This window comes from Chaetura pelagica, unplaced genomic scaffold (assembly GCF_000747805.2).
Source record: "Chaetura pelagica isolate M959 unplaced genomic scaffold, ChaPel_1.0 scaffold341, whole genome shotgun sequence".
Classification (NCBI taxonomy): domain Eukaryota; kingdom Metazoa; phylum Chordata; class Aves; order Apodiformes; family Apodidae; genus Chaetura; species Chaetura pelagica.
In genome coordinates this window covers 660,440-668,460 of record NW_009952151.1, presented here as the reverse complement: position 1 = coordinate 668,460, position 8,021 = coordinate 660,440, and positions in this window count along the sequence as shown.

Sequence of the window (8,021 nt, the reverse complement as noted above, 5' to 3'; positions counted from 1 at the left end):
TTTTGATGTCAGCTGAGGAATGTGTCTGAATTCTCCATTTCTGGACTGTGCCAAGTGTTACTCTGTTTATTTCTGTGTGGATAAACATCTCTTCATTTGGATGCACTTGCATAAAACGAGTAACTGAACACCTTACCCTTGCCACCCAGTGTGAATTACTCACTGATTTTCTTTTTGTATTTATTATTGTCCAGGACAGTTGTTGTGCTGAACCTTCGGCTGCCAAGATATAAAATGTCAAAATTTCCAACAGTTTTGCCAAACTTGAATTTTAATGTAGAAGGTCGTCTCTGGGACTTGTGACTCAAGAGTGGGCTCTGGCTGTATAATTTGCCAACACGGTGGTTCTGATAAAGGAAAGCTTTCTTACTGCTTTAAGAATACAAATTGCTTTAAGGGATGTAATAAAATATTGTTAAAGGAATTCCATTTTCCCAGCAAGACAAGACCTTATGATTTCCATAGTTCTAAATCTCTCTAAACATCTAGTTTCCCTGTTCTCCTTAGGAGCTATGTTATTGCCTTTCAGATTGAAATGACAGCAAGGAGAGCAGATTTTTAAATGGAATCAGGCAACAGTGGCTCCTTTCACAGGGTGTATCAATCCTGTCCAAAAGGAGATGATTAACTCAATATTAGAACCAATAGGCTTTGCTCTGAAGTGATCCAGTAGGAACTGCACACTGGTCTAGTGCCTTTCTGAGCCTGCCCCATTCAGTGGGGTTGTACATGGTACAGAACATCAGTTTCAATAATTGGAATTCAATTAATACTTTAAAAAGTAAAAAACTGTAGAGCTTAATTCAGCAATAACAGGCAGCTAATAGTGACAGATGTAGAACCTCATACTATTATTTATTGCTTTTACACTTGCTGTCTTAACTGTATCAGAACTGCATACGTTGCAGCTATGGCCTGGGCAAGGGCCTGGCTTCCTTTTTTGATCTTACTGCCATGTTCTTGGAAATGCATTTGACTTTGCCAGTGGAAAAAGCACATCTAGAAAAAAGAGATGCTGTCCAGAATGACTCCCTTAGCTGCTCCACTTACAGATGGTGATTTGTAATAGCAGTCAAACCTTAAATGTTGGTGAGTAGAATCAAAATTGGTAGTAAAGCAATTGAAGTAAAATGAAAGAACTGTTCAAACTAGGACTTCTGGGAGGTGTGATTTTTTTACATTTCATCTTACTAAACAGTGTAATATATAGCACAGATAATTCTTATTTTTAATGTTTAGGGAATAGTTTTAAATGTCTTAGGCTGAAGAAATGCCAAATGTACCACTTTTTTTTAATTATTATTTTGGAGAAAAGGGACTAAGAGACATTGAGGAAAAGAATCTTGTTATATTAGTAAGAACTGTAAGGCCAGCTAAGTGTTACTGAAAGCTGATCAAAGTATCTGTAAGCACAAGTTAGCAAACCTTATCTGAAGCTTTTAACTAGACTTCTGCTTCATCAGTGTCTCTCCTTCAGAAACCTTGTGTGGCAACACTAAATTCATAGCACAAATCTGCTGGTGTATGCTTTTTCACTTACATGTTAGCTTCAAGGAGAGAGATTGCACAAATACACAGTAGTGTCATGGTGTGTTTAGTTCATACTGTTCTTTGCAGCCTGAACAGGACACTTTTAAGTGTTGGGCTGAGTTTTCAAAATGAGGAGGTGATTGGAGGGGCCTTAGTTTCTGGGAAGCATTGAACCTCCACACTTAAAAATCAGGTTCCCTGAAACTCGAGTTGTATATTTTCAAATGTAAAATATCAGAGTAAACCTACTTGTGAAGAGCAGCTAATAACTTCAGCATGTTTAGTTCATGTCAAGTGAACTTGCTTACATGCAGTTTTAAAATTGTGGTTAATTGTTTGGTGACTGACTTCTACACCTGCATGACTAGTTTTAGACATCAGGATTTCACTGATATTAAACTTGGAATTTATTTAAAGCAAACAAGAAAAGCCTTGTCTTCTGGCTTGGTTTCATATGGGCTATTAAGTAAAATGTTTTTTATGTAAGGAAGGGCATTTCTGCTGTTCATCACAGAAGAGTTATGGAGTAAAATGCTGTCTTTTGTGCTTAAAGCAGAAGTTAATTTTTTTTTATAGATAATGCCACAGAAAAAATACTTTTTTATATACATATCTAACCATTGAGAATGTTGCTAAGTGACAAACATCTTAAATGACTATAAATCCATTTTTAAACTTTTAATTTTCTCCAAAGTGCCATGGTATTAGCAGTTATTTGTCATTGTTATGTGTATGTCATAAATATTCAGAAGGGACATTGGGTGTAAACAGTCCAGTGCAGTAGACTTTGTCTTTTGGAGAAAGTGTCTGCATCAGAAGCATGATGTATTTATGTGGAGTAACCTCCTTTTTGTATGCAAGTTGGATTCTTCTGGGTGCTCTGCTACTTAATATTGTCACTACTATTTTCTTGTTTCATATGGAATATGGTCTTGAACGTTGTTTTAGTAATCATTCCCTTTATTTGTGCACACTTTTTACTTTAAATAAAACATTTATATTAGGCCTGTGTGTGTTAACCTCTGAAACAAACACTGAAATGCTGGGCTTTGCTTGGGATCGTTATCTGACCCTTAACTATCCAAGGTCCCACAGGAGTATTGTTCTAGTCTTAAAATTCATTCTAGAAGTGGGATAGACCATAGCAACCTCAGAACTACCTCCCTCCCCCTTGTTCCCCAGATGTGCCTTAGAATGGAGGTGGCTCACCAGCCTTACATTCATTGTGCCCCATGGAGAAAAAGCTTCCTTGTAGGTGCAGTCTCTTGTTCCAGCCCCAGATGAAACAGAAGCAGCGAGGTGTCAGTGAGCTGCACAGGTACAGAGAGCCTCAAGGAAAATATAAAATGCTATTTTAGCCTGCTTGACCAAGGACGTCTTTCAGGTGGAACTTCTAAGACACATCTCAGCTGCTGAGCTGAGGATTTGGAGTTTAGAGCAACACTGATCTGCTGCACTTCTCCATTATTCATTTCTTTGTTTCTTCAACTCCTCCTCCACATTCTTTAAGATTTCTCACGTGGAGGGTGTGTTACCCCAGACCCTGCTGCAGATGCGTGTAGCAGGATGCTTCATCTCTCAATATGCCTGCCTCAGTTTCCCCTCTATGATTCAGTTGCTTTTTGTCTCTCAGTTTTACAGGAGTGGAAAGATTCCCATGAGAAAGGGAAAAGCCTAGCAAACTGAGCTGGTAACAACCTTGAAAGGTACAAACAGAGGCCAAGCTGATGTTCATAACACCAGCTGCTCTCTCTGGTGTTAAAAACAGAGCCCTGCCAGAGCTATGCCTGAAACAGAGACAAAATAGGAACAAACAGATAAGAGTTTGCTTGGTGAGAAGAGGGCCGCCTTGGCTTTTCCCACTGTCTCCCTTTTATTCTCCAATAAGAGACTTTGGACGTATGGCTAAATAGCTAAATGACAGCAGTCAGTCCACTTGACTCTATAAATGCCTGGTCCCACCTTTGATCAGTGGATTTCTGATCAGCACTTTCCCAGGAGGTTGCTGGACCTTCTCCTCTCCAGCAGGGACACCAGCCAGAGATCAATTCTGAGGATTAAGGGCCAGACAAAGGGACACCCAGCTGTGGATGGGCAAGAGTGAGAGAGGTTAACTCCTGTGTTGTTTTTATTAGTCAATTTGACCTTAAGCAATCTTTCATTAGGTTTTAAAGGCTAAGATTTTGGGATCCTTTTAAAGTTGGTAATTCGTATTCTAGATCTACTATAAAACTTGGTAATAAGTAAGTTGCCAAGGTTTTAATGGTTAATCTTGATTGATTGACTTGACTTCTCATAGTACATTTTCTTGTTCCTTTTGCAAACATTCTGTTCTGATCTCCCAGTTTCTCCACAATTTGACTGTGCTTGTGCCTTTTACTTTAAAGCAGTTCGGACCCCAGTGCTGCTTGCAGTAAGTCTTGCTCTGTGCACGTACATCTCATCTGTTATCTCACCCCGTTTGGGACACTGCAGTATTCTAATACATCTATATTTCAATATCTGTGTATCAGTATTTTAAGATATTTCCTCTTGCAATCTGGCTTGTTATTAAAAATACATCCAGGCAGTGCTAGGCAAATGCTGCAGATGGCTGCATATCTGAAATGCTTAACCTTCCCCCCACGCACACTTCTTGTTTCTGTTCAGTTTGGTGGCCAACTGCTCTCAGCTCAGTCTGAGCAATTGTTTATGTTAAAGACACTCTACAAAAGAAATCAATAGCTTGTAGAACCTAGATATACTCGATGCCTTAACTGCTAAGCATGCAGCCTCACTTCGTGGTGGATGGCATAAGCAGTTTAAGCAAGAAAAGTATCTGAAATTAAGGCCTAATTAGTGATGTTTTCTGGGAAGAGGGAGTTACAATGTTTTGCAGTTCCTTGAGAAGAGTTCCATAAGGGTTTATTTTAAGACTTTTTTAAAAATCTGCTTATGATAAAGGGATCTGAACTGCATATTTGAAATGTGTGATCTTACCCTTATGTATTTAATCACCAATGATTAGAGGCAGAGAAGCATCTACCTCCAGGATCTGTTTGACTTTGGTGAGAGGTGGGCTTTTCCAGACATAAATAGAACAGAAATCTCATGTCCACATTTAATTTCTAAGCTTTTCCTTTAAAATGTGCAAGCTGATATCTTCAGGGAAGAAAATGCAAAATTTTTGTTATTGCTTTTCAGTGTCTTTTGAGACTGTGTATGTGGAGACACTTTTCTACACAAAAGAGTATTTTTTAAAAACCCCTTTGTTCATAAATCTGCAACTTGAATCTTATTCGTGAAGCTGTGACAAAGTTCCTTACACACTTAGCAGTTTAACAAATGACTTTGTATCTGTGATAATCAGCTCAACTGAAATAACATTTTAGTTGCTTTAATATGCTATTTGGCACTTCACTTTATATGCAGTAGTTTAAAGGATGTATTTTTATTTGCACTTAGAAATGCAGATGAGTTTGTCTCACTTGCCCTTCTCCCTTGTGTGCAAGAGGAAAAGATGCCAACCCCAGGGGCTGTCAAAGGCGGCCTACAAGGAATTCAAAGGGGTATGTGTGGGGAGCAGGGTGGAATCTACTTTTTTTTTTTAAACACCCTTTTTTGCTTCATGATATTTTTGCAGGAGTGTGTCCTGCTTGGAATTGTTTGGAAATACACAAAATGAAAGTTACATACTTTCTAGGGAGCCACTTGGTTGCCCATATATTAGGTAAACATTTTTTTTACCATAGCTGAACAGGAAACGTTTGTAGTCACTGTTTAACTGTAAAGTAAAAATTTATTTTTTAAAATAATTTTTCTTCCTTAGAGCTGACTTCTTGAAAATTCAGTGGAGTTAATAAGAGTAAGGTTCCTCCTATGCCCCGTTAGTGCAATTTATTGCATCTTGCAGAGCTCTGTAACTCAAGTTTTAGCTGCACAGGGTCTTTGGAACTGCTTTTCACAGTCTACAGTAGAAGTTGTAGGCAGAGTTAACATCTTTTTTTAGACAATCTCCTACCTACAAACTTTGTCTTATTGCCTGATTATTGGAGCTCTATAGCAACACCATCATTACAGCACAATAGTTACCAGAATTTGCAAGCTGAAAAAGTGCAGCAGGACTTGAAAGATCCAAATTAAACAGTGACACCAAATTCCCAAGCTCCCATGACATCAGTAAGTCTAATAAAAGCTGTAATATCTTCCTGCATCCATCACTGCCCCCACATGCATAGATCAGTCCACTTTTGGTGTTACAAATCTTGCATTTTCTTCTGTAAATTTGAAATATAAACATGACATAATGTGTTTCACTGATGGGTGTTCGAAGATAATTTTTTTAAAACAGAACCTAAACTCCTGAAGGGTGGAGAAGACAGGACTGTCCAGAACATCTGCACAACTATTGTAGCTCCATGTCTCTCAGGATCAGCTCCAAAACCTGGTAGGTTCAGAAATCTTGTTTTATTCTGCTATATTGTTGTGGCATTTAAGCAAACCTCTTATGTGCTTAACGAGTAAGTACAGAGTGTTAGTATTCTTCACAAATGTGTTTACTTTTCCATAAAGCTCTTTGTTGTCCTACCCTCGAACATTTTATTGCAGAAGAATAAAGAACTAAAGAGGCTTTAAACAAACAATCGAGATCAAACATGAACACAGTTTTTGCGTGTTCCCCATCACTTTCCTCAGGATCCCTTCCCTGCACAAAAGCAGTTCACGTGTTTGTGGAAGGCTAGTGCTTGTACTCCAGCAACTGCTTTGCCTTGTGTCATCTGCTTCACTCTAAATGGAGGAAAAACACCAATACTTGTAAAATCCTTCTGCAGAGTCATCAAGAAGCAATCTACTTCCCTGGGGAAGGCTGGAAATGCTGCAGAAGCATTTGATGTAGCAGCCACGGTGAGATGATGCTTGGACGTGCTCCTAATGTGGTTTTGTTGCTGCTTAAACCATGACAATAGCATCTATGAAAAGCACCAGGGCACTGCTAGAGACTGCTGCACAATGCTGGGATCCATTTAAACACGTTTGTAACACTTCCCTGCTTTGAGAAGTACAGACAACGAGGCTGGGTGTAAAACTGCACCGTGAGGTGGAATGACCAGTGTTCATTACCCACTCTCTGTGTGCTGCTGCATGAGCTCGAGAGCTGCTGGATGCAAAGATGAGCCAAGAGTTAAGTTTACAGTCCAGCACCTATAAAATTTCTTTAAATACACAAATCCTATTTGTGGTGAACCTCAAGTGGGGTGTCAGTCCTGATCATCCTTCCGCTCATGAAACTCAACACACAGAAGCTGCATTTATACCTATACATTTTGGCTGCTACAGAGGAGTTGCACAGAGGGAGTCTGGCAAAAGGAGCTACGAAGTAGCAGGATAAATGAAAAATGTCCTCCCCAAAATGGTCGTAGTTATTATGACAAATACCCCTGAGGAAAGACTGGGTCAATCTTTTGTGTTTTACAATTAAAAAAAACCAACAACAACCAAACAAACCACAATGAGGCTGGAAAAGGACAAATAAAGAGTATTAAAGGGGAAAAAACGCATTTCTCCAACACTTGGGTTCTTTCACAAGGTGAAATCTTGGTTCCAGTTTTCAGGAAGCTTTTCTCTCTGTGTTGGCCTACATGTAACAGAAGGAATTTCTGCCTTCGTTACTTTCTGTAGCCTGAGAAAAGAGAAGGTTTTCTATCGGCATTTGACATAAACGTCAAGAAAGAGCAGCTCCAAATTTCATTTGGAGGTTTACATCCCTCAGCAAAATGAAGGCTTCTTTTTGATACCCCTTCATTTGTAGGAAAGGCTTCTGCCAGAGCATGCTGCAATGTGGCAACAGGAGAACTAAAAGCCTTGTCAGGACAACTTCCACGGAATATAAAGATGGAGGTTGTGCTCTGTTTCAGTTTTACGATCCTTCATCAGTACCCAAAACCTTTAATAATAGAAAAGATGAGTGGTTTTCTTAAGGTTTTAAAAAATAAATATAACCACTATTGTCTTTGTGATCACAGAGTTACTGTTAAAAGCCCAAGCACTGCTGTTTATACAGTTATGCTAAACTGTGTTGTAAAAACTGTGTTTGAAAAATAGCTACAAAGTGACTGGTGAAGCAGCTTTCCAGTCTCTAAGGCCCTGCCAGCCCAGAGATGATCTGAGCACATCGAAGGTGCGAAGCCTGGGGTTAAAGTGCATCCAACCTGCTGGTGAGGTGGGTTTTGTCTGCTCCGTGCTCATCCCTCCGGCGCGGCGTTAGGAGATGAGATGGAAGGGAGCACCTTGCAGGGCTGGCCGGTGCTGAGCATCACCTGGGGGTCCCACCAGGGCCGGTGCTGAGCATCACCTGGGGGTCCCACCAGAGCTTCGGGCTCCCTGCAGACAGAAGGAACTGGTGCTGTACGCCCGAGCGGCACCACGACGGAGCGCTCTCCTGAGAGCACCTTCCAGCAACGAGCCCGAAGCGGGAGGAGCCGCCCCGGGTACCACCCCGCCCACGCGCGCCA